Here is a 25,362-nt window from a genome sequence, read left to right on the forward strand (position 1 = left end):
GGAGGGCGTTCTGAGTCTTCGAGAAGGGATTCTGAGACTTCGAGGGGGCGTTCTAAGTCTTCGAGGGGGCGTTCTAAGTCTTCGAGGGGGCGTTCTAAGTCTTCGAGGGGGCGTTCTATGTCTTCGAGGGGGGCGTTCTAAATCTACGGGGGGCGTTCTAAGTCTTCGAGCGGGACGTTCTAAGTCTTCGAGGGCGCGTTTTAAGTCTTCGAGGGGGGCATTCTAAGCCTTCGAGGGGGGCGTTCTGAGTCTTCGAGAGGGGCGTTCTAAGTATTCGCGGGGGCGTACTATGTCTTCTAGGGGGCGTTCTAAGTCTTCGAGGGGGGCGTTCTAAGTCTTCGAGGGGGCATACTAAGTCTTCGAGGGGCGAGGGGACATTCTAAGTCTTCGAGGGGGCGTTCTAAGTCTTCGAGGGGGGCGTTCTATGTCTTCGAGAAGGGATTCTGAGTCTGCGAGGGGGCGTTCTAAATCTTCGAGGGGGGCGTTCTTAGTCTTCGAGGGGGGCGTTCTAAGTCTTCGAGAGGGGCGTTCTAAGTCTTCGAGCGCTGCGTTCTAAGTATTCGAGGGGGGCGTTCTAAGTCTTCGCGGGGGGCGTTCTAAGTCTTCGAGGGGGCGTTCTAAGTCTTCGAGGGGGCGTTCTAAGTCTTCGAGGGGGCGTTCTATGTCTTCGAGGGGGGCGTTCTAAATCTACGGGGGGCGTTCTAAGTCTTCGAGCGGGACGTTCTAAGTCTTCGAGGGCGCGTTTTAAGTCTTCGAGGGGGGCAAGGGCACATTCTAAGTCTTCTAGGGAGGCGTTCTAAGTCTTCGAGGGGGGCGTTCTAATTCTTCGAGGGATGCGTTCTACGTCTTCGGGGAGGAGTTCTAAGTCCTGGGGGGGTGTTCTAAGTCTTCGAGGGGGAATACTAAATCTTCGACGGGCGACGGGACATTTTATGTCTTCGAGGGGGGGTTCTAAGTCTTCGAGGGGGCGTTCTAAGTCGTCGAGGGAGGGCGTTCTGAGTCTTCGAGAAGGGATTCTGAGACTTCGAGGGGGCGTTCTAAGTCTTCGAGGGGGCGTTCTAAGTCTTCGAGGGGGCGTTCTAAGTCTTCGAGGGGGCGTTCTATGTCTTCGAGGGGGGCGTTCTAAATCTACGGGGGGCGTTCTAAGTCTTCGAGCGGGACGTTCTAAGTCTTCGAGGGCGCGTTTTAAGTCTTCGAGGGGGGCATTCTAAGCCTTCGAGGGGGGCGTTCTGAGTCTTCGAGAGGGGCGTTCTAAGTATTCGCGGGGGCGTACTATGTCTTCTAGGGGGCGTTCTAAGTCTTCGAGGGGGGCGTTCTAAGTCTTCGAGGGGGCATACTAAGTCTTCGAGGGGCGAGGGGACATTCTAAGTCTTCGAGGGGGCGTTCTAAGTCTTCGAGGGGGGCGTTCTATGTCTTCGAGAAGGGATTCTGAGTCTGCGAGGGGGCGTTCTAAATCTTCGAGGGGGGCGTTCTTAGTCTTCGAGGGGGGCGTTCTAAGTCTTCGAGAGGGGCGTTCTAAGTCTTCGAGCGCTGCGTTCTAAGTATTCGAGGGGGGCGTTCTAAGTCTTCGCGGGGGGCGTTCTAAGTCTTCGAGGGGGCGTTCTAAGTCTTCGAGGGGGCGTTCTAAGTCTTCGAGGGGGCGTTCTATGTCTTCGAGGGGGGCGTTCTAAATCTACGGGGGGCGTTCTAAGTCTTCGAGCGGGACGTTCTAAGTCTTCGAGGGCGCGTTTTAAGTCTTCGAGGGGGGCAAGGGCACATTCTAAGTCTTCTAGGGAGGCGTTCTAAGTCTTCGAGGGGGGCGTTCTAATTCTTCGAGGGATGCGTTCTACGTCTTCGGGGAGGAGTTCTAAGTCCTGGGGGGGTGTTCTAAGTCTTCGAGGGGGAATACTAAATCTTCGACGGGCGACGGGACATTCTATGTCTTCGAGGGGGGGTTCTAAGTCTTCGAGGGGGCGTTCTAAGTCGTCGAGGGAGGGCGTTCTGAGTCTTCGAGAAGGGATTCTGAGACTTCGAGGGGGCGTTCTAAGTCTTCGAGGGGGGCGTTCTTAGTCTTCGAGGGGGGCGTTCCAAGTCTTCGAAGGGGTCCTTCTATGTTCTAAGTCTTCGAGGGGGGCGTTGTAGGTCTTCGAGGGGGGCGTTCTGAGTCTTCGAGGGGGGCGTTCTGAGTCTTCGAGGGGGCGCGTTCTGAGTCTTCGAGTGGGGGGGCGTTCTGAGTCTTCGAGGTGGGGATTCTGAGTCTTCGAGGGGGCGTTCTAAGTCTTCGAGGGGGCGTTCTTAGTTTTCGAGGGGGGCGTTCTAAGTCTTCGAGGGGGGCGTTCTAAGTCTTCGAGCGGGGCGTTCTATGTCTTCGAGGGGGGCGTTCTAAGTCTTCGAGGGGGCGTTAAGTCTTCGAGGGGCGTTCTATGTCTTCGAGGGGGGCCTCCTATGTTCTAAGTCTTCGAGGGGAGCGTTCTAAGTCTTCGAGGGGGGCGTTTTAAGTCGTCGCGGGGCGTTCTAAGTCTTCGAGGGGGGCATTCTAAGCCTTTGAGGGGGGCGTTCTGAGTCTTCGAGAGGGGCGTTCTAAGTATTCGCGGGGGCGTTCTATTTCTTCTAGGGGGCGTTCTAAGTCTTCGAGGGGGGCGTTCTAATTCTTCGAGGGGGCATACTAAGTCTTCGAGGGGCGAGGGGACATTCTAAGTCTTCGAGGGGGCGTTCTAAGTCTTCGAGGGGGCGTTCTAAATCTTCAAGGGGGGCGTTCTTAGTCTTCGAGGGGGGCGTTCTAAGTCTTCGAGAGGGGCGTTCTAAGTCTTCGAGCGGGGCGTTCTAAGTCTTCGAGGGGGCGTTCTAAGTCTTCGAGGGGGGCGTTCTATGTCTTCGCGGGGGGCGTTCTAAGTCTTCGAGGGGGCGTTCTAAGTCTTCGAGGGGGCGTTCTAATTCTTCGAGGGGGCGTTCTATGTGTTCGAGGTGGGCGTTCTAAATCTTCGGGGGGCGTTCTAAGTCTTCGAGCGGGACGTTCTAAGTCTTCGAGGGCGCGTTTTAAGTCTTCGAGGGGGGCAAGGGCACATTCTAAGTCTTCTAGGGAGGCGTTCTATGTCTTCGAGAAGGGATTCTGAGTCTTCGAGGGGTCGTTCTTAGTTTTCGAGGGGGGCGTTCTAAGTCTTCGAGGGGGGTTCTATGTCTTCGAGGGGGGCCTTCTATGTTCTAAGTCTTCGAGGGGGCGTTCTAAGTCTTCGAGGGGGGGCATTCTAAGCCTTCGAGTGGTGGCATTCTAAGCCTTCGAGGGGGGCGTTCTGAGTCTTCGAGGGGGGCGTTCTAAGTATTCGCGGGTGCGTTCTATGTCTTCTAGGGGGCGTTCTAAGTCTTCGAGGGGGGCATACTAAGTCTTCGAGGGGCGACGGGACATTCTATGTCTTCGAGGGGGGTTCTGAGTCTTCGAGGGGGGCGTTCAAATTCGTCGAGGGAGGGCGTTCTGAGTCTTCGAGAAGGATTCTGAGTCTTCGAGGGGGCGTTCTAAGTCTTCGAGAGGGGCGTTCTATGTCTTCGAGGGGGCGCGTTCTGAGTCTTCGAGGGGGCGTTCTAAGTCTTCGAGGGGGGCGTTCTTAGTCTTCGAGGGGGCGTTCTAAGTCTTCGAGGGGGGCGTTCTAAGTCTTCGAGGGGGGCGTTCTAAGTCTTCGAGGGGGCGTTCTATGTCTTCGAGGGGGGCGTTCTAAGTCTTCGAGGGGGCGTTCTAAGTCTTCGAGGGGCGTTCTATGTCTTCGAGGAGGGGCCTTCTATGTTCTAAGACTTCGAGGGGGGCCTTCTATGTTCTGAGTCTTCGAAGGGGCGTTCTGAGTCTTCGAGGTGGACGTTCTAAGTCTTCGAGGGGGCCATTCTAAGTCTTCGAGCGGGGCGTTCTAAGTCTTCGAGGGGGGCGTTCTAAGTCTTCGAGGGGGCGTTCTAATTCTTCGTGGGGGGCAAGGGGACATTTTAAGTCTTCGAGGGGGCGTTCTAAGTCTTCTAGGGAGCCGTTCTAAGCTTTCGAGGGGGGCGTTCTCAGTCTTCGAGGGGGGCGTTCTAAGTCTTCGAGGGGTACGTTCTAAGTCTTCGAGGGGGGCGTTCTTTGTCTTCGAGAAGGGATTCTGAGTCTTCGAGGGGGCGTTCTAAATCTTCGAGGGGGGCGTTCTTAGTCTTCGAGGGGGGCGTTCTAAATCTTCGTGAGGGTCGTTCTAAGTCTTCGAGCGGGGCGTTCTAAGTCTTCGAGGGGGGCGTTCTAAGTCTTCGCGGGGGGCGTTCTGATTCTTCGAGGGGGCGTTCTAAGTCTTCGAGGGGCGTTCTATGTCTTCGAGGGGGGCGTTCTAAATCTTCGGGGGGCGTTCTAAGTCTTCGAGCGGGACGTTCTAAGTCTTCGAGGGGGCGTTTTAAGTCTTCCATGGGGGCGTTCTAAGTCTTTGAGCGGGGCGTTCTATGTCTTCGTGGGGGGCGTTCTAAGTCTTCGAGGGGGCGTTTTAAGTCTTCCATGGGGGCGTTCTAAGTCTTCGAGCGGGACGTTCTAAGTCTTCGAGGGGGGCGTTTTAACTCTTCGAGGGGGGCGTTCTAAGTTTTCGAGGGGGCATTCTAAGTCTTCTTGGGGGGCAAGGGCACATTCTAAGTCTTCTAGGGAGGCATTCTAAGTCTTCGAGGGGGGCGTTCTAAGTCGTCGAGGGAGGGCGTTCTGAGTCTTCGAGAAGGGATTCTGAGACTTCGAGGGGGCGTTCTAAGTCTTCGAGGGGGGCGTTCTTAGTCTTCGAGGGGGGCGTTCTAAGTCTTCGAAGGGGTCCTTCTATGTTCTAAGTCTTCGAGGGGGCGTTGTATGTCTTCGAGGGGGGCGTTCTGAGTTTTCGAGGGGGGCGTTCTGAGTCTTCGAGGGGGCGCGTTCTGAGTCTTCGAGGGGGGGCGTTCTGAGTCTTCGAGGTGGGGATTCTGAGTCTTCGAGGGGGGCGTTCTAAGTCTTCGAGGGGGGCGTTCTTAGTTTGCGAGGGGGGCGTTCTAAGTCTTCCATGGGGGCGTTATAAGTCTTCGAGCGGGGCGTTCTATGTCTTCGAGGGGGGCGTTCTAAGTCTTCGAGGGGGCGTTAAGTCTTCGAGGGGCGTTCTATGTCTTCGAGGGGGGCCTTCTATGTTCTAAGTCTTCGAGGGGAGCGTTCTAAGTCTTCGAGGGGGGCGTTTTAAGTCGTCGCGGGGGGCGTTTTAAGTCGTCGCGCGGTGCGTTCTAAGTCTTCGAGAGGGCATTCTAAGCCTTCGAGGGGGGCGTTCTTAATCTTCGAGGGGGCGTTCTAAGTATTCGCGGGGGCGTTCTAAGTCTTCGTGGGGGCAAGGGGACATTCTAAGTCTTCTAGGGAGGCGTTCTAAGCTTTCGAGGGGGGCGTTCTTAGTCTTCGAGGGGGGCGTTCTAAGTCTTCGAGGGGTACGTTCTAAGTCTTCGAGGGGGGCGTTCTAATTCTTGGAGTAGGGAATTCTAAGTCTTCGAGGGGCGAGGGGACATTCTATGTCTTCGAGGGGGGCGTTCTTAGTCTTCGAGGGGGGCGTTCTAAGTCTTCGAGCGGGGCGTTCTAAGTCTTCCAGCGGGGCGTTGTAAGTCTTCGAGGGGAGCGTTCTAGGTCTTCGAGGGGGACGTTCTAAGTCTTCGCGGGGGGGCGTTCTATGTCTTCGAGGGGGTCCTATGTTCTAAGTCTTCCAGGGGGCGTTCTAAGTCTTCGAGGGGGGCGTTCTAAGTCTTCGAGGGGGGCGTTCTAAGTCGTCGAGGGGGCATTCTAAGTCTTCGAGAAGGGATTCTGAGTCTTCGAGGGGGGCGTTCTAAGTCTTCGAGGGGGCGTTCTAAGTCTTCGAGGGGCGTTCTATGTCTTCGAGGGGGGCCTTCTATTTTCTAAGTCTTCGAGGGGGGCTTTCTATGTTCTCATTCTTCGAGGGGGCGTTCTGAGTCTTTGACGGGGGCGTTCTAAGTCTTCGAGTGGGCCATTCTAAGTCTTCGAGCGGGGCGTTCTAAGTCTTCGAGGGGGGCGTTCTAAGACTTCGAGGGGGGCGTTCTAAGTCTTCGAGGGGGCGTTCTAAGTCTTCGAGGGGGCGTTCTATGTCTTCTAGGGGGCGTTCTAATTCTTCGTGGGGGGCAAGGGGACATTCTAAGTCTTCGAGGGGGCGTTCTAAGTCTTCGAGGGGCGAGGGGACATTCTATGTCTTCGATGGGGGCGTTCTAAGTTTTCGAGGGGGGCGTTCTAAGTCTTCGAGGGCGCGTTCTAAGTCTTCGAGGGGGGCGTTCTATGTCTTCGAGAAGGGATTCTGAGTCTTCGAGGCGGCGTTCTAAATCTTCGAGGTGGGCGTTCTAAGTCTTCGAGAGGGGCGTTCTAAGTCTTCGAGCGGGGCGTTCTAAGTCTTCGAGGTGGGGATTCTGAGTCTTCGAGGGGGCGTTCTAAGTCTTCGAGGGGGCGTTCTTAGTTTTCGAGGGGGGCGTTCTAAGTCTTCGAGGGGGGGTTATAAGTCTTCCATGGGGGCGTTCTAAGTCTTCGACCGGGGCGTTCTATGTCTTCGAGGGGGGCGTTCTAAGTCTTCGAGGGGGCATTAAGTCTTCGAGGGGCGTTCTATGTCTTCGAGGGGGGCCTTCTATGTTCTAAGTCTTCGAGGGGAGCGTTCTAAGTCTTCGAGGGGGGCTTTTTAAGTCGTCGCGGGGGCGTTCTAAGTCTTCGAGGGGGGCATTCTAAGCCTTCGAGGGGGGCGTTCTGAGTCTTCGAGGGGGGCGTTCTAAGTATTCGCGGGGGCGTTCTATGTCTTCTAGGGGGCGTTCTAAGTCTTCGAGGGGGGCGTTCTAAGTCTTCGAGGGTGCATACTAAGTCTTCGAGGGGCGACGGGACATTCTATGTCTTCGAGAAGGGATTCTGAGTCTTCGAGGGGGCGTTCTTAGTCTTCGAGGGGGCCGTTCTAAGTCTTCAAGGGGTCCTTCTATGTTCTAAGTCTTCGAGGGGGGCGTTCTATGTCTTCGAGGGGGGCGTTCTGAGTCTTCGAGGGGGCGCGTTCTGAGTCTTCGAGGGGGCGTTCTTAGTCTTCGAGGGGGGCGTTCTTAGTCTTCGAGGGGGGCGTTAAGTCTTCGACGGGGCGTTCTAAGTCTTCCATGGGGGCGTTCTAATTCTTTGAGCGGGGCGTTCTAAGTCTTCGAGGGGCGTTCTATGTCTTCGAGGGGGGCCTTCTATGTTCTAAGTCTTCGAGGAGGCCTTCTATGTTCTGAGTCTTCGAGGGGGCGTTCTCAGTCTTCGAGGGGGGCGTTCAAAGTTTTCGAGGGGGCCATTCTAAGTCTTCGAGCGGGGCGTTCTAAGTCTTCGAGGGGGTGTTCTAAGTCTTCGAGGGGGCGATCTAAGTCTTCGAGGGGGCGTTCTATGTCTTCTACGGGGCGTTCTAATTCTTCGTGGGGGGCAAGGGGACATTCTAAGTCTTCGAGGGGGCGTTCTAAGTCTTCTAGGGAGCCGTTCTAAACTTTCGAGGGGGGCGTTCTCAGTCTTCGAGGGGGGCGTTCTATGTCTTCGTGGGGTACGTTCTAAGTCTTCGAGGGGGCGTTCTAATTCTTGGAGAAGGGAATTTTAAGTCTTCGAGGGGGCATTCTAAGTCTTCGAGGGGCGAGGGGACATTCTATGTCTTCGATGGGGGCGTTCTAAGTTTTCGAGGGGGGCGTTCTAAGTCTTCGAGGGGGCGTTCTAAGTCTTCGAGGGGGCGTTCTATGTCTTCTAGGGAGCGTTCTAATTCTTCGTGGGGGCAAGGGAACATTCTAAGTCTTCGAGGGGGCGTTCTGAGTCTTCTAGGGAGCCGTTCTAAGCTTTCGAGGGGGGCGATCTCAGTCTTCGAGGGGGGCGTTCTAAGTCTTCGAGGGGTACGTTCTAAGTCTTCGAAGGGGCGTTCTCATTCTTGGAGAAGGGAATTCTAAGTCTTCGAGGGGGCATTCTAAGTCTTCGAGGGGCGAGGGGACATTCTATGTCTTCGACGGGGGCGTTCTAAGTTTTCGAGGGGGGCGTTCTAAGTCTTCGAGGGGGCATTCTAAGTCTTCTTGGGGGGCAAGGGCACATTCTAAGTCTTCTAGGGAGGCGTTCTAAGTCTTCGGATGGGGCGCTCTAATTCTTCGAGGGATGCGTTCTACGTCTTCGGGGAGGAGTTCTAAGTCTTCGGGGGGTGTTCTATGTCTTCGAGGGGGCATACTAAATCTTCGAAGGGCGACGGGACATTCTATGTCTTCGAGGGGGGTTCTAAGTCTTCGAGGGGGGCGTTCTAAGTCGTCGAGGGAGGGCGTTCTGAGTCTTCGAGAAGGGATTCTGAGACTTCGAGGGGGCGTTCTAAGTCTTCGAGGGGGGCGTTCTTAGTCTTCGAGGGGGGCGTTCTAAGTCTTCGAAGGTGTCCTTCTATGTTCTAAGTCTTCGAGGGGGCGTTGTATGTCTTCGAGGGGGCGTGCTGAGTTTTCGAGGAAGGCGTTCTGAGTCTTCGAGGGGGCGCGTTCTGAGTCTTCGAGGGGGGGCGTTCTGAGTCTTCGAGGTGGGGATTCTGAGTCTTCGAGGGGGCGTTCTAAGTCTTCGAGGGGTGCGTTCTTAGTTTGCGAGGGGGGCGTTCTAAGTCTTCGAGGGGGGCGTTCTAAGTCTTCCATGGGGGCGTTATAAGTCTTCGAGCGGGGCGTTCTATGTCTTCGAGGGGGGCGTTCTAAGTCTTCGAGGGGGCGTTAAGTCTTCGAGGGGCGTTCTATGTCTTCGAGGGGGGCCTTCTATGTTCTAAGTCTTCGAGGGGAGCGTTCTAAGTCTTCGAGGGGGGCGTTTAATGTCGTCGCGGGGGGCATTTTAAGTCGTCGCGGGGGGCGTTCTAAGTCTTCGAGAGGGCATTCTAAGCCTTCGAGGGGGGCGTTCTTAATCTTCGAGGGGGGCGTTCTAAGTATTCGCGGGGGCGTTGTAAGTATTCGTGGGGGCAAGGGGACATTCTAAGTCTTCTAGGGAGGCGTTCTAAGCTTTCGAGGGGGGCGTTCTAATTCTTGGAGAAGGGAATTCTAAGTCTTCGAGCGGCGAGGGGACATTCTATGTCTTCGAGGGGGTCGTTCTTAGTCTTCGAGGGGGGCGTTCTAAGTCTTCGAGCGGGGCGTTCTAAGTCTTCCAGCGGGGCGTTCTAAGTCTTCAAGGTGAGCGTTCTAGGTCTTCGAGGGGGACGTTCTAAGTCTTCGCGGGGGGCTTTCTATGTCTTCGAGGGGGTCCTATGTTCTAAGTCTTCCAGGGGGGCGTTCTAAGTCTTCGAGGGGGGCGTTCTAAGTCTTCGAGGGGGGCGCTCTAAGTCGTCGGGGGGGCATTCTAAGTCTTCGAGAAGGGATTCTAAGTCTTCGAGGGGGCGTTCTAAGTCTTCGAGGGGGCGTTCTAAGTCTTCGAGGGGCGTTCTATGTCTTCGAGGGGGGCCTTCTATGTTCTAAGTCTTCGAGGGGGGCCTTCTATGTTCTGATTCTTCGAGGGGGCGTTCTGAGTCTTTGACGGGGGCGTTCTAAGTCTTCGAGGGGGCCATTCTAAGTCTTCGAGCGGGGCGTTCTAAGTCTTCGAGGGGGGCGTTCTAAGACTTCGAGGGGGCGTTCTAAGTCTTCGAGGGGGCGTTCTAAGTCTTCGAGGGGGCGTTCTATGTCTTCTAGGGGGCGTTCTAATTCTTCGTGGGGGGCAAGGGGACATTCTAAGTCTTCGAGGGGGCGTTCTAAGTCTTCTAGGGAGCCGTTCTAAACTTTCGAGGGGGGCGTTCTCAGTCTTCGAGGGGGGCGTTCTAAGTCTTCGAGGGGGGCGTTCTAAGTCTTCGAGGGGGCGTTCTAATTCTTGGAGAAGGGAATTTTAAGTCTTCGAGGGGGCATTCTAAGTCTTCGAGGGGCGAGGGGACATTCTATGTCTTCGATGGGGGCGTTCTAAGTTTTCGAGGGGGGCGTTCTAAGTCTTCGAGGGCGCGTTCTAAGTCTTCGAGGGGGGCGTTCTATGTCTTCGAGAAGGGATTCTGAGTCTTCGAGGCGGCGTTCTAATTCTTCGAGGTGGGCGTTCTAAGTCTTCGAGAGGGGCGTTCTAAGTCTTCGAGAGGGGCGTTCTAAGTCTTCGAGGTGGGGATTCTGAGTCTTCGAGGGGGCGTTCTAAGTCTTCGAGGGGGCGTTCTTAGTTTTCGAGGGGGGCGTTCTAAGTCTTCGAGGGGGGGTTATAAGTCTTCCATGGGGGCGTTCTAAGTCTTCGACCGGGGCGTTCTATGTCTTCGAGGGGGGCGTTCTAAGTCTTCGAGGGGGCGTTAAGTCTTTGAGGGGCGTTCTATGTCTTCGAGGGGGGCCTTCTATGTTCTAAGTCTTCGAGGGGAGCGTTCTAAGTCTTCGAGGGGGGCGTTTTAAGTCGTCGCGGGGGCGTTCTAAGTCTTCGAGGGGGGCATTCTAAGCCTTCGAGGGGGGCGTTCTGAGTCTTCGAGGGGGGCGTTCTAAGTATTCGCGGGGGCGTTCTATGTCTTCTAGGGGGCGTTCTAAGTCTTCGAGGGGGGCGTTCTAAGTCTTCGAGGGGGGCGTTCTAAGACTTCGAGGGTGCATACTAAGTCTTCGAGGGGCGACGGGACATTCTATGTCTTCGAGAAGGGATTCTGAGTCTTCGAGGGGGCGTTCTTAGTCTTCGAGGGGGCCGTTCTAAGTCTTCAAGGGGGTCCTTCTATGTTCTAAGTCTTCGAGGGGGGCGTTCTATGTCTTCGAGGGGGGCGTTCTGAGTCTTCGAGGGGGCGCGTTCTGAGTCTTCGAGGGGGCGTTCTAAGTCTTCGAGGGGGGCGTTCTTAGTCTTCGAGGGGGCGTTAAGTCTTCGAGGGGGCGTTCTGAGTCTTCCATGGGGGCGTTCTAATTCTTTGAGGGGGCGTTCTAAGTCTTCGAGGGGCGTTCTATGTCTTCGAGGGGGGCCTTCTATGTTCTAAGTCTTCGAGGAGGCCTTCTATGTTCTGAGTCTTCGAGGGGGCGTTCTGAGTCTTCGAGGGGGGCGTTCTAAGTTTTCGAGGGGGCCATTCTAAGTCTTCGAGCGGGGCGTTCTAAGTCTTCGAGGGGGGCGTTCTAAGTCTTCGAGGGGGCGTTCTAAGTCTTCGAGGGGGCGTTCTATGTCTTCTAGGGGGCGTTCTAATTCTTCGTGGGGGCAAGGGAACATTCTAAGTCTTCGAGGGGGCGTTCTGAGTCTTCTAGGGAGTTGTTCTAAGCTTTCGAGGGGGGCGATCTCAGTCTTCGAGGGGGGCGTTCTAAGTCTTCGAGGGGTACGTTCTAAGTCTTCGAAGGGGCGTTCTAATTCTTGGAGAAGGGAATTCTAAGTCTTCGAGGGGGCATTCTAAGTCTTCGAGGGGCGAGGGGACATTCTATGTCTTCGAGGGGGGCATTCTAAGTTTTCGAGGGGGGCGTTCTAAGTCTTCGAGGGCGCGTTCTAAGTCTTCGAGGGGGGCGTTCTATGTCTTCGAGAAGGGATTCTGAGTCTTCCAGGGAGCGTTCTAAATCTTCGAGGGGGGCGTTCTAAGTCTTCGAGAGGGGCGTTCTAAGTCTTCGAGCGGGGCGTTCTAAGTCTTCGAGGGGGGCGTTCTAAGTCTTCGCGGGGGGCGTTCTAAGTCTTCGAGGGGGCGTTCAAAGTCTTCGAGGGGCGTTCTATGTCTTCGAGGGGGCGTTCTATGTCTTCGAGGGGGGCGTTCTAAATCTTCGGGGGGCGTTCTAAGTCTTCGAGCGGGACGTTCTGAGTCTTCGAGGGGGCGTTTTAAGTCTTCGAGGGGGGCGTTCTAAGTTTTCGAGGGGCATTCTAAGTCTTCTTGGGGGGCAAGGGCACATTCTAAGTCTTCTAGGGAGGCGTTCTAATTCTTCGAGGGATGCGTTCTATGTCTTCGGGGAGGAGTTCAAAGTCTTCGGGGGGTGTTCTAAGTCTTCGAGGGGGCATACTAAATCTTCGAGGGGCGACGGGACATTCTATGTCTTCGAGGGGGGTTCTAAGTCTTCGAGGGGGGCGTTCAAAGCCGTCGAGGGAGGGCGTTCTGAGTCTTCGAGAAGGGATTCTGCGTCTTCGAGGGGGCGTTCTTAGTCTTCGAGGGGGCCGTTCTAAGTCTTCAAGGGGGTCCTTCTATGTTCTAAGTCTTCGAGGGAGCCGTTCTGAGTCTTCGAGGGGGCGCGTTCTGAGTCTTCGAGGGGGCGTTCTAAGTCTTCGAGGGGGGCTTTCTTAGTCTTCGAGGGGGGCGTTCTAAGTCTTCGAGAGGGCATTCTAAGTCTTCCATGGGGGCGTTCTATGTCTTTGAGCGGGGCGTTCTATGTCTTCGAGGGGGGCGTTCTAAGTCTTCGAGGGGGCGTTCTAAGTCTTCGAGGGGCGTTCTATGTCTTCGAGGGGGGCCTTCTATGTTTTTATTCTTCGAGGGGGGCCTTCTATGTTCTGAGTCTTCGAGGGGGCGTTCTGAGTCTTCGAGGGGGCGTTCTAAGTCTTCGAGGGGGGCGTTCTTAGTCTTCGAGGGGGGCGTTCTAAGTCTTCGAGGGGGCGTTTTAAGTCTTCCATGGGGGCGTTCTAAGTCTTTGAGCGGGGCGTTCTATGTCTTCGAGGGGGGCGTTCTAAGTCTTCGAGGGGGCGTTTTAAGTCTTCCATGGGGGCGTTCTAAGTCTTCGAGCGGGACGTTCTAAGTCTTCGAGGGGGGCGTTTTAAGTCTTCGAGGGGGGCGTTCTAAGTTTTCGAGGGGGCATTCTATGTCTTCTACGGGGCGTTCTAATTCTTCGTGGGGGGCAAGGGGACATTCTAAGTCTTCGAGGGGGCGTTCTCAGTCTTCGAGGGGGGCGTTCAAAGTTTTCGAGGGGGCCATTCTAAGTCTTCGAGCGGGGCGTTCTAAGTCTTCGAGGGGGGCGTTCTAAGTCTTCGAGGGGGCGATCTAAGTCTTCGAGGGGGCGTTCTATGTCTTCTACGGGGCGTTCTAATTCTTCGTGGGGGGCAAGGGGACATTCTAAGTCTTCGAGGGGGCGTTCTAAGTCTTCTAGGGAGCCGTTCTAAACTTTCGAGGGGGGCGTTCTCAGTCTTCGAGGGGGGCGTTCTATGTCTTCGTGGGGTACGTTCTAAGTCTTCGAGGGGGCGTTCTAATTCTTGGAGAAGGGAATTTTAAGTCTTCGAGGGGGCATTCTAAGTCTTCGAGGGGCGAGGGGACATTCTATGTCTTCGATGGGGGCGTTCTAAGTTTTCGAGGGGGGCGTTCTAAGTCTTCGAGGGGGCGTTCTAAGTCTTCGACGGGGCGTTCTATGTCTTCTAGGGGGCGTTCTAATTCTTCGTGGGGGCAAGGGAACATTCTAAGTCTTCGAGGGGGCGTTCTGAGTCTTCTAGGGGGCCGTTCTAAGCTTTCGAGGGGGGCGATCTCAGTCTTCGAGGGGGGCGTTCTAAGTCTTCGAGGGGTACGTTCTAAGTCTTCGAAGGGGCGTTCTCATTCTTGGAGAAGGGAATTCTAAATCTTCGAGGGGGCATTCTAAGTCTTCGAGGGGCGAGGGGACATTCTATGTCTTCGACGGGGGCGTTCTAAGTTTTCGAGGGGGGCGTTCTAAGTCTTCGAGGGGGCATTCTAAGTCTTCTTGGGGGGCAAGGGCACATTCTAAGTCTTCTAGGGAGGCGTTCTAAGTCTTCGGATGGGGCGTTCTAATTCTTCGAGGGATGCGTTCTACGTCTTCGGGGAGGAGTTCTAAGTCTTCGGGGGGTGTTCTAAGTCTTCGAGGGGGCATACTAAATCTTCGAAGGGCGACGGGACATTCTATGTCTTCGAGGGGGGTTCTAAGTCTTCGAGGGGGGCGTTCTAAGTCGTCGAGGGAGGGCGTTCTGAGTCTTCGAGAAGGGATTCTGAGACTTCGAGGGGGCGTTCTAAGTCTTCGAGGGGGGCGTTCTTAGTCTTCGAGGGGGGCGTTCTAAGTCTTCGAAGGGGTCCTTCTATGTTCTAAGTCTTCGAGGGGGCGTTGTATGTCTTCGAGGGGGCGTGCTGAGTTTTCGAGGGGGGCGTTCTGAGTCTTCGAGGGGGCGCGTTCTGAGTCTTCGAGGGGGGGCGTTCTGAGTCTTCGAGGTGGGGATTCTGAGTCTTCGAGGGGGCGTTCTAAGTCTTCGAGGGGGGCGTTCTTAGTTTGCGATGGGGGCGTTCTAAGTCTTCGAGGGGGGCGTTCTAAGTCTTCCATGGGGGCGTTATAAGTCTTCGAGCGGGGCGTTCTATGTCTTCGAGGGGGGCGTTCTAAGTCTTCGAGGGGGCGTTAAGTCTTCGAGGGGCGTTCTATGTCTTCGAGGGGGGCCTTCTATGTTCTAAGTCTTCGAGGGGAGCGTTCTAAGTCTTCGAGGGGGGCGTTTTATGTCGTCGCGGGGGGCATTTTAAGTCGTCGCGGGGGGCGTTCTAAGTCTTCGAGAGGGCATTCTAAGCCTTCGAGGGGGGCGTTCTTAATCTTCGAGGGGGGCGTTCTAAGTATTCGCGGGGGCGTTCTAAGTATTCGTGGGGGCAAGGGGACATTCTAAGTCTTCTAGGGAGGCGTTCTAAGCTTTCGAGGGGGGCGTTCTAATTCTTGGAGAAGGGAATTCTAAGTCTTCGAGCGGCGAGGGGACATTCTATGTCTTCGAGGGGGTCGTTCTTAGTCTTCGAGGGGGGCGTTCTAAGTCTTCGAGCGGGGCGTTCTAAGTCTTCCAGCGGGGCGTTCTAAGTCTTCGAGGTGAGCGTTCTAGGTCTTCGAGGGGGACGTTCTAAGTCTTCGCGGGGGTCTTTCTATGTCTTCGAGGGGGTCCTATGTTCTAAGTCTTCCAGGGGGGCGTTCTAAGTCTTCGAGGGGGGCGTTCTAAGTCTTCGAGGGGGGCGCTCTAAGTCGTCGAGGGGCGTTCTATGTCTTCGAGGGGGGCCTTCTATGTTCTAAGTCTTCGAGGGGGGCCTTCTATGTTCTGATTCTTCGAGGGGGCGTTCTGAGTCTTTGACGGGGGCGTTCTAAGTCTTCGAGGGGGCCATTCTAAGTCTTCGAGCGGGGCGTTCTAAGTCTTCGAGGGGGGCGTTCTAAGACTTCGAGGGGGGCGTTCTAAGTCTTCGAGGGGGCGTTCTAAGTCTTCGAGGGGGCGTTCTAAGTCTTCGAGGGGGCGTTCTATGTCTTCTAGGGGGCGTTCTAATTCTTCGTGGGGGGCAAGGGGACATTCTAAGTCTTCGAGGGGGCGTTCTAAGTCTTCTAGGGAGCCGTTCTAAACTTTCGAGGGGGGCGTTCTCAGTCTTCGAGGGGGGCGTTCTAAGTCTTCGAGGGGGGCGTTCTAAGTCTTCGAGGGGGCGTTCTAATTCTTGGAGAAGGGAATTTTAAGTCTTCGAGGGGGCATTCTAAGTCTTCGATGGGCGAGGGGACATTCTATGTCTTCGATGGGGGCGTTCTAAGTTTTCGAGGGGGGCGTTCTAAGTCTTCGAGGGCGCGTTCTAAGTCTTCGAGGGGGGCGTTCTATGTCTTCGAGAAGGGATTCTGAGTCTTCGAGGCGGCGTTCTAATTCTTCGAGGTGGGCGTTCTAAGTCTTCGAGAGGGGCGTTCTAAGTCTTCGAGCGGGGCGTTCTAAGTCTTCGAGGTGGGGATTCTGAGTCTTCGAGGGGGCGTTCTAAGTCTTCGAGGGGGCGTTCTTAGTTTTCGAGGGGGGCGTTCTAAGTCTTCGAGGGGGGTTATAAGTCTTCCATGGGGGCGTTCTAAGTCTTCGACCGGGGCGTTCTATGTCTTCGAGGGGGGCGTTCTAAGTCTTCGAGGGGGCGTTAAGTCTTTGAGGGGCGTTCTATGTCTTCGAGGGGGGCCTTCTATGTTCTAAGTCTTCGAGGGGAGCGTTCTAAGTCTTCGAGGGGGGCGTTTTAAGTCGTCGCGGGGGCGTTCTAAGTCTTCGAGGGGGGGCATTCTAAGCCTTCGAGGGGGGCGTTCTCAGTCTTCGAGGGGGGCGTTCTAAGTATTCGCGGGGGCGTTCTATGTCTTCTAGGGGGCGTTCTAAGTCTTCGAGGGGGGCGTTCTAAGTCTTCGAGGGGGGCGTTCTAAGACTTCGAGGGTGCATACTAAGTCTTCGAGGGGCGACGGGACATTCTTTGTCTTCGAGAAGGGATTCTGAGTCTTCGAGGGGGCGTTCTTAGTCTTCGAGGGGGCCGTTCTAAGTCTTCAAGGGGGTCCTTCTATGTTCTAAGTCTTCGAGGGGGGCGTTCTATGTCTTCGAGGGGGGCGTTCTGAGTCTTCGAGGGGGCGCGTTCTGAGTCTTCGAGGGGGCGTTCTAAGTCTTCGAGGGGGGCGTTCTTAGTCTTCGAGGGGGCGTTAAGTCTTCGAGGGGGCGTTCTAAGTCTTCCATGGGGGCGTTCTAATTCTTTGAGGGGGGCGTTCTAAGTCTTCGAGGGGCGTTCTATGTCTTCGAGGGGGGCCTTCTATGTTCTAAGTCTTCGAGGAGGCCTTCTATGTTCTGAGTCTTCGAGGGGGCGTTCTGAGTCTTCGAGGGGGGCGTTCTAAGTTTTCGAGGGGGCCATTCTAAGTCTTCGAGCGGGGCGTTCTAAGTCTTCGAGGGGGGCGTTCTAAGTCTTCGAGGGGGCGTTCTAAGTCTTCGAGGGGGCGTTCTATGTCTTCTAGGGGGCGTTCTAATTCTTCGTGGGGGCAAGGGAACATTCTAAGTCTTCGAGGGGGCGTTCTGAGTCTTCTAGGGAGTTGTTCTAAGCTTTCGAGGGGGGCGATCTCAGTCTTCGAGGGGGGCGTTCTAAGTCTTCGAGGGGTACGTTCTAAGTCTTCGAAGGGGCGTTCTAATTCTTGGAGAAGGGAATTCTAAGTCTTCGAGGGGGCATTCTAAGTCTTCGAGGGGCGAGGGGACATTCTATGTCTTCGAGGGGGGCATTCTAAGTTTTCGAGGGGGGCGTTCTAAGTCTTCGAGGGCGCGTTCTAAGTCTTCGAGGGGGGCGTTCTATGTCTTCGAGAAGGGATTCTGAGTCTTCGAGGGGGCGTTCTAAGTCTTCTAGGGAGCCGTTCTAAACTTTCGAGGGGGGCGTTCTCAGTCTTCGAGAGGGGCGTTCTAAGTCTTCGAGCGGGGCGTTCTAAGTCTTCGAGGGGGGCGTTCTAAGTCTTCGCGGGGGGCGTTCTAAGTCTTCGAGGGGGCGTTCAAAGTCTTCGAGGGGCGTTCTATGTCTTCGAGGGGGCGTTCTATGTCTTCGAGGGGGGCGTTCTAAATCTTCGGGGGGCGTTCTAAGTCTTCGAGCGGGACGTTCTGAGTCTTCGAGGGGGCGTTTTAAGTCTTCGAGTGGGGCGTTCTAAGTTTTCGAGGGGGCATTCTAAGTCTTCTTGGGGGGCAAGGGCACATTCTAAGTCTTCTAGGGAGGCGTTCTAATTCTTCGAGGGATGCGTTCTATGTCTTCGGGGAGGAGTTCAAAGTCTTCGGGGGGTGTTCTAAGTCTTCGAGGGGGCATACTAAATCTTCGAGGGGCGACGGGACATTCTATGTCTTCGAGGGGGGTTCTAAGTCTTCGAGGGGGGCGTTCAAAGCCGTCGAGGGAGGGCGTTCTGAGTCTTCGAGAAGGGATTCTGAGTCTTCGAGGGGGCGTTCTTAGTCTTCGAGGGGGCCGTTCTAAGTCTTCAAGGGGGTCCTTCTATGTTCTAAGTCTTCGAGGGAGCCGTTCTGAGTCTTCGAGGGGGCGCGTTCTGAGTCTTCGAGGGGGCGTTCTAAGTCTTCGAGGGGGGCTTTCTTAGTCTTCGAGGGGGGCGTTCTAAGTCTTCGAGAGGGCGTTCTAAGTCTTCCATGGGGGCGTTCTATGTCTTTGAGCGGGGCGTTCTATGTCTTCGAGGGGGGCGTTCTAAGTCTTCGAGGGGGCGTTCTAATTCTTCGAGGGGCGTTCTATGTCTTCGAGGGGGCCTTCTATGTTTTTATTCTTCGAGGGGGGCCTTCTATGTTCTGAGTCTTCGAGGGGGCGTTCTGAGTCTTCGAGGGGGCGTTCTAAGTCTTCGAGGGGGGCGTTCTTAGTCTTCGAGGGGGGCGTTCTAAGTCTTCGAGGGGGCGCTTTAAGTCTTCCATGGGGGCGTTCTAAGTCTTTGAGCGGGGCGTTCTATGTCTTCGAGGGGGGCGTTCTAAGTCTTCGAGGGGGCGTTTTAAGTCTTCCATGGGGGCGTTCTAAGTCTTCGAGCGGGACGTTCTAAGTCTTCGAGGGGGGCATTTTAAGTCTTCGAGGGGGGCGTTCTAAGTTTTCGAGGGGGCATTCTAAGTCTTCTTGGGGGGCAAGGGCACATTCTAAGTCTTCTAGGGAGGCGTTCTAAGTCTTCGAGGGGGGCGTTTTAAGTCTTCGAGGGGGGCGTTCTAAGTTTTCGAGGGGGCATTCTAAGTCTTCTTGGGGGGCAAGGGCACATTCTAAGTCTTCTAGGGAGGCGTTCTAAGTCTTCGAGGGGGGCGTTCTAAGTCGTCGAGGGAGGGCGTTCTGAGTCTTCGAGAAGGGATTCTGAGACTTCGAGGGGGCGTTCTAAGTCTTCGAGGGGGGCGTTCTTAGTCTTCGAGGGGGGCGTTCTAAGCTTTCGAGGGGGCGTTCTTATTCTTCGAGGGGAGCGTTCTAAGTCTTCGAGGTGGGGATTCTGAGTCTTCGAGGGGGCGTTCTAAGTCTTCGAGGGGGGCGTTCTTAATTTGCGAGGGGGCGTTCTAAGTCTTCGAGGGGGGCGTTCTAATTCTTGGAGAAGGGAATTCTAAGTTTTCGAGGGGCGAGGGGACATTCTATGTCTTCTAGGGAGGCGTTCTAAGCTTTCGAGGGGGGCGTTCTTATTCTTCGAGGGGAGCGTTCTAAGTCTTCGAGGGGTACGTTCTAAGTCTTCGAGGGGGGCGTTCTAATTCTTGGAGAAGGGAATTCTAAGTCTTCGAGGGGCGAGGGGACATTCTATGTCTTCGAGGGGGGCGTTCTTAGTCTTCGAGGGGGGCGTTCTAAGTCTTCGAGCGGGGCGTTCTATGTCTTCCAGCGGGGCGTTCTAAGTCTTCGATCGGAGCGTTCTAGGTCTTCGAGGGGGACGTTCTAAGTCTTCGCGGGGGGCGTTCTATGTCTTCGAGGGGGTCCTATGTTCTATGTCTTCCAGGGGGGCGTTCTAAGTCTTCGAGGGGGGCGTTCTAAGTCTTCGAGGGGACGTTCTAAGTCGTCGAGGGGGGCATTCTAAGTCTTCGAGAAGGGATTCTGAGTCTTCGAGTGGGGCGTTCTAAGTCTTCGAGGGGGCGTTCTAAGTCTTCGAGGGCGCGTTCTAAGTCTTCGAGGGGGGCGTTCTATGTCTTCGAGAAGGGATTCTGAGTCTTCGAGGCGGCGTTCTAAATCTTCGAGGTGGGCGTTCTAAGTCTTCGAGAGGGGCGTTCTAAGTCTTCGAGCGGGGCGTTCTAAGTCTTCGAGGTGGGGATTCTGAGTCTTCGAGGTGGGGATTCTGAGTCTTCGAGGGGGCGTTCTAAGTCTTCGAGAGGGGCGTTCTAAGTCTTCGAGCGGGGCGTTCTGAGTCTTCGAGGTGGGGATTCTGAGTCTTCGAGGTGGGGATTCTGAGTCTTCGAGGGGGCGTTCTAAGTCTTCGAGGGGGCGTTCTTAGTTTTCGAGGGGGGCGTTCTAAGTCTTCGAGGGGGGTTATAAGTCTTCCATGGGGGCGTTCTAAGTCTTCGACCGGGGTGTTCTAAGTCTTCGAGGGGGCGTTAAGTCTTCGAGGGGCGTTCTATGTCTTCGAGGGGGGCCTTCTATGTTCTAAGTCTTCGAGGGGAGCGTTCTAAGTCTTCGAGGGGGGCGTTTTAAGTCGTCGCGGGGGCGTTCTAAGTCTTCGAGGGGGGCATTCTAAGCCTTCGAGGGGGGCGTTCTGAGTCTTCGAGGGGGGCGTTCTAAGTATTCGCGGGAACTTTCTATGTCTTCTAGGGGGCGTTCTAAGTCTTCGAGGGGGGCGATCTCAGTCTTCGAGGGGGGCGTTCTAAGTCTTCGAGGGGTACGTTCTAAGTCTTCGAAGGGGCGTTCTAATTCTTGCAGAAGGGAATTCTAAATCTTCGAGGGGGCATTCTAAGTCTTCGAGGGGCGAGGGGACATTCTATGTCTTCGAGGGGGGCGTTCTAAGTTTTCGAGGGGGGCGTTTTAAGTCTTCGAGGGCGCGTTCTAAGTCTTCGAGGGGGGCGTTCTATGTCTTCGAGAAGGGATTCTGAGTCTTCCAGGGAGCGTTCTAAATCTTCGAGGGGGCGTTCTTAGTCTTCGAGGGGGGCGTTCTAAGTCTTCGAGAGGGGCGTTCTAAGTCTTCGAGCGGGTCGTTCTAAGTCTTCGAGGGGGGCGTTCTAAGTCTTCGCGGGGGGCGTTCTAAGTCTTCGAGGGGGCGTTCAAAGTCTTCGAGGGGCGTTCTATGTGTTCGAGGGGGCGTTCTATGTCTTCGAGGGAGGCGTTCTAAATCTTCGGGGGGCGTTCTAAGTCTTCCAGGGTGGCGTTCTAAGTCTTCGAGGGGGCGTTCTTAGTCTTCGAGGGGGCCGTTCTAAGTCTTCAAGGGGGTCCTTCTATGTTCTAAGTCTTCGAGGGGGGCGTTCTATGTCTTCGAGGGGGGCGTTCTGAGTCTTCGAGGGGGCGCGTTCTGAGTCTTCGAGGGGGCGTTCTAAGTCTTCGAGGGGGGTTTTCTTAGTCTTCGAGGGGGGCGTTAAGTCTTCGAGGGGGCGTTCTAAGTCGTCGAGGGGGGCATTCTAAGTCTTCGAGAAGGGATTCTGAGTCTTCGAGTAGGGCGTTCTAAGTCTTCGAGGGGGCGTTCTAAATCTTCGAGGGGCGTTCTAAGTCTTCGAGGGCGCGTTCTAAGTCTTCGAGGGGGGCGTTCTATGTCTTCGAGAAGGGATTCTGAGTCTTCGAGCCGGCGTTCTAAATCTTCGAGGTGGGCGTTCTAAGTCTTCGAGAGGGGCGTTCTAAGTCTTCGAACGGGGCGTTCTAAGTCATCGAGGTGGGGATTCTGAGTCTTCGAGGTGGGGATTCTGAGTCTTCGAGGGGGCGTTCTAAGTCTTCCTGGGGGCGTTCTTAGTTTTCGAGGGGGGCGTTCTAAGTCTTAGAGGGGGGGGTTATAAGTCTTCCATGGGGGCGTTCTAAGTCTTCGACCGGGGCATTCTATGTCTTCGAGGGGGGCGTTCTAAGTCTTCGAGGGGGCGTTAAGTCTTCGAGGGGCGTTCTATGTCTTCGAGGGGGGCCTTCTATGTTCTAAGTCTTCGAAGGGAGCGTTCTAAGTCTTCGAGGGGGGCGTTTTAAGTCGTCGCGAGGGCGTTCTAAGTCTTCGAGGGGGGGCATTCTAAGCCTTCCAGGGGGGCGTTCTGAGTCTTCGAGGGGGGCGTTCTAAGTATTCGCGGGGGCGTTCTATGTCTTCTAGGGGGCGTTCTAAGTCTTCGAGGGGGCGTTCTAAGTCTTCGAGGGTGCATACTAAGTCTTCGAGGGGCGACGGGACATTCTATGTCTTCGAGAAGGGATTCTGAGTCTTCGAGGGGGCGTTCTTAGTCTTCGAGGGGGCCGTTCTAAGTCTTCAAGGGGGTCCTTCTATGTTCTATGTCTTCGAGGGGGGCGTTCTATGTCTTCGAGGGGGGCGTTCTGAGTCTTCGAGGGGGCGCGTTCTCAGTCTTCGAGGGGGCGTTCTAAGTCTTCGAGGGGGGCTTTCTTAGTCTTCGAGGGGGGCGTTAAGTCTTCGACGGGGCGTTCTAAGTCTTCCATGGGGGAGTTCTAATTCTTTGAGCGGGGCGTTCTAAGTCTTCGAGGGGCGTTCTATGTCTTCGAGGGGGGCCTTCTATGTTCTAAGTCTTCGAGGAGGCCTTCTATGTTCTGAGTCTTCGAGGGGGCGTTCTGAGTCTTCGAGGGGGCGTTCTAAGTCTTCGAGGGGGCGTTCTATGTCTTCTAGGGGGCGTTCTAATTCTTCGTGGGGGCAAGGGAACATTCTAAGTCTTCGAGGGGGCGTTCTGAGTCTTCTAGGGAGTTGTTCTAAGCTTTCGAGGGGGGCGATCTCAGTCTTCGAGGGGGGCGTTCTAAGTCTTCGAGGGGTACGTTCTAAGTCTTCGAAGGGGCGTTCTAATTCTTGGAGAAGGGAATTCTAAGTCTTCGAGGGGGCATTCTAAGTCTTCGAGGGGCGAGGGGACATTCTATGTCTTCGAGGGGAGCATTCTAAGTTTTCGAGGGGGGCGTTCTAAGTCTTCGAGGGGGGCGTTCTATGTCTTCGAGAAGGGATTCTGAGTCTTCCAGGGAGCGTTCTAAATCTTCGAGGGGGGCGTTCTAAGTCTTCGAGAGGGGCGTTCTAAGTCTTCGAGCGGGGCGTTCTAAGTCTTCGAGGGGGGCGTTCTAAATCTTCGCGGGGGGCGTTCTAAGTCTTCGAGGGGGCGTTCAAAGTCTTCGAGGGGCGTTCTATGTCTTCGAGGGGGCGTTCTATGTCTTCGAGGGGGGCGTTCTAAATCTTCGGGGGGCGTTCTAAGTCTTCGAGCGGGACGTTCTGAGTCTTCGAGGGGGCGTTTTAAGTCTTCGAGGGGGGCGTTCTAAGTTTTCGAGGGGGCATTCTAAGTCTTCTTGGGGGGCAAGGGCACATTCTAAGTCTTCTAGGGAGGCGTTCTAATTCTTCGAGGGATGCGTTCTATGTCTTCGGGGAGGAGTTCAAAGTCTTCGGGGGGTGTTCTAAGTCTTCGAGGGGGCATACTAAATCTTCGAGGGGCGACGGGACATTCTATGTCTTCGAGGGGGGTTCTAAGTCTTCGAGGGGGGCGTTCAAAGCCGTCGAGGGAGGGCGTTCTGAGTCTTCGAGAAGGGATTCTGAGTCTTCGAGGGGGCGTTCTTAGTCTTCGAGGGGGCCGTTCTAAGTCTTCAAGGGGGTCCTTCTATGTTCTAAGTCTTCGAGGGAGCCGTTCTGAGTCTTCGAGGGGGCGCGTTCTGAGTCTTCGAGGGGGCGTTCTAAGTCTTCGATGGGGGCTTTCTTAGTCTTCGAGGGGGGCGTTCTAAGTCTTCGAGAGGGCGTTCTAAGTCTTCCATGGGGGCGTTCTATGTCTTTGAGCGGGGCGTTCTATGTCTTCGAGGGGGGCGTTCTAAGTCTTCGAGGGGGCGTTCTAAGTCTTCGAGGGGCGTTCTATGTCTTCGAGGGGGGCCTTCTATGTTTTTATTCTTGGAGGGGGGCCTTCTATGTTCTGAGTCTTCGAGGGGGCGTTCTGAGTCTTCGAGGGGGCGTTCTAAGTCTTCGAGGGGGGCGTTCTTAGTCTTCGAGGGGGGCGTTCTAAGTCTTCGAGGGGGCGTTTTAAGTCTTCCATGGGGGCGTTCTAAGTCTTTGAGCGGGGCGTTCTATGTCTTCGAGGGGGGCGTTCTAAGTCTTCGAGGGGGCGTTTTAAGTCTTCCATGGGGGCGTTCTAAGTCTTCGAGCGGGACGTTCTAAGTCTTCGAGGGGGGCGTTTTAAGTCTTCGAGGGGGGCGTTCTAAGTTTTCGAGGGGGCATTCTAAGTCTTCTTGGGGGGCAAGGGCACATTCTAAGTCTTCTAGGGAGGCGTTCTAAGTCTTCGAGGGGGGCGTTTTAAGTCTTCGAGGGGGCGTTCTAAGTTTTCGAGGGGGCATTCTAAGTCTTCTTGGGGGGCAAGGGCACATTCTAAGTCTTCTAGGGAGGCGTTCTAAGTCTTCGAGGTGGGCGTTCTAAGTCGTCGAGGGAGGGCGTTCTGAGTCTTCGAGAAGGGATTCTGAGACTTCGAGGGGGCGTTCTAAGTCTTCGAGGGGGGCGTTCTTAGTCTTCGAGGGGGGCGTTCTAAGCTTTCGGGGGGGCGTTCTTATTCTTCGAGGGGGGCGTTTTAAGTCTTCGAGGGGGGCGTTCTAAGTTTTCGAGGGGGCATTCTAAGTCTTCTTGGGGGGCAAGGGCACATTCTAAGTCTTCTAGGGAGGCGTTCTAAGTCTTCGAGGGGGGCGTTCTAAGTCGTCGAGGGAGGGCGTTCTGAGTCTTCGAGAAGGGATTCTGAGACTTCGAGGGGGCGTTCTAAGTCTTCGAGGGGGGCGTTCTTAGTCTTCGAGGGGGGCGTTCTAAGCTTTCGAGGGGGCGTTCTTATTCTTCGAGGGGAGCGTTCTAAGTCTTCGAGGTGGGGATTCTGAGTCTTCGAGGGGGCGTTCTAAGTCTTCGAGGGGGGCGTTCTTAATTTGCGAGGGGGCGTTCTAAGTCTTCGAGGGGGGCGTTCTAATTCTTGGAGAAGGGAATTCTAAGTTTTCGAGGGGCGAGGGGACATTCTATGTCTTCTAGGGAGGCGTTCTAAGCTTTCGAGGGGGGCGTTCTTATTCTTCGAGGGGAGCGTTCTAAGTCTTCGAGGGGTACGTTCTAAGTCTTCGAGGGGGGCGTTCTAATTCTTGGAGAAGGGAATTCTAAGTCTTCGAGGGGCGAGGGGACATTCTATGTCTTCGAGGGGGGCGTTCTTAGTCTTCGAGGGGGGCGTTCTAAGTCTTCGAGCGGGGCGTTCTATGTCTTCCAGCGGGGCGTTCTAAGTCTTCGATCGGAGCGTTCTAGGTCTTCGAGGGGGACGTTCTAAGTCTTCGCGGGGGGCGTTCTATGTCTTCGAGGGGGTCCTATGTTCTATGTCTTCCAGGGGGGCGTTCTAAGTCTTCGAGGGGGGCGTTCTAAGTCTTCGAGGGGACGTTCTAAGTCGTCGAGGGGGGCATTCTAAGTCTTCGAGAAGGGATTCTGAGTCTTCGAGTGGGGCGTTCTAAGTCTTCGAGGGGGCGTTCTAAGTCTTCGAGGGCGCGTTCTAAGTCTTCGAGGGGGGCGTTCTATGTCTTCGAGAAGGGATTCTGAGTCTTCGAGGCGGCGTTCTAAATCTTCGAGGTGGGCGTTCTAAGTCTTCGAGAGGGGCGTTCTAAGTCTTCGAGCGGGGCGTTCTAAGTCTTCGAGGTGGGGATTCTGAGTCTTCGAGGTGGGGATTCTGAGTCTTCGAGGGGGCGTTCTAAGTCTTCGAGGGGGGCGTTCTAAGTCGTCGAGGGAGGGCGTTCTGAGTCTTCGAGAAGGGATTCTGAGACTTCGAGGGGGCGTTCTAAGTCTTCGAGGGGGGCGTTCTTAGTCTTCGAGGGGGGCGTTCTAAGCTTTCGAGGGGGCGTTCTTATTCTTCGAGGGGAGCGTTCTAAGTCTTCGAGGTGGGGATTCTGAGTCTTCGAGGGGGCGTTCTAAGTCTTCGAGGGGGGCGTTCTTAATTTGCGAGGGGGCGTTCTAAGTCTTCGAGGGGGGCGTTCTAATTCTTGGAGAAGGGAATTCTAAGTTTTCGAGGGGCGAGGGGACATTCTATGTCTTCTAGGGAGGCGTTCTAAGCTTTCGAGGGGGGCGTTCTTATTCTTCGAGGGGAGCGTTCTAAGTCTTCGAGGGGTACGTTCTAAGTCTTCGAGGGGGGCGTTCTAATTCTTGGAGAAGGGAATTCTAAGTCTTCGAGGGGCGAGGGGACATTCTATGTCTTCGAGGGGGGCGTTCTTAGTCTTCGAG

Source organism: Stegodyphus dumicola, chromosome 7 (assembly GCF_044657685.1).
Source record: "Stegodyphus dumicola isolate Sdum_Otavi_A_Nest chromosome 7, ASM4465768v1".
Classification (NCBI taxonomy): Eukaryota; Metazoa; Arthropoda; class Arachnida; order Araneae; family Eresidae; genus Stegodyphus; species Stegodyphus dumicola.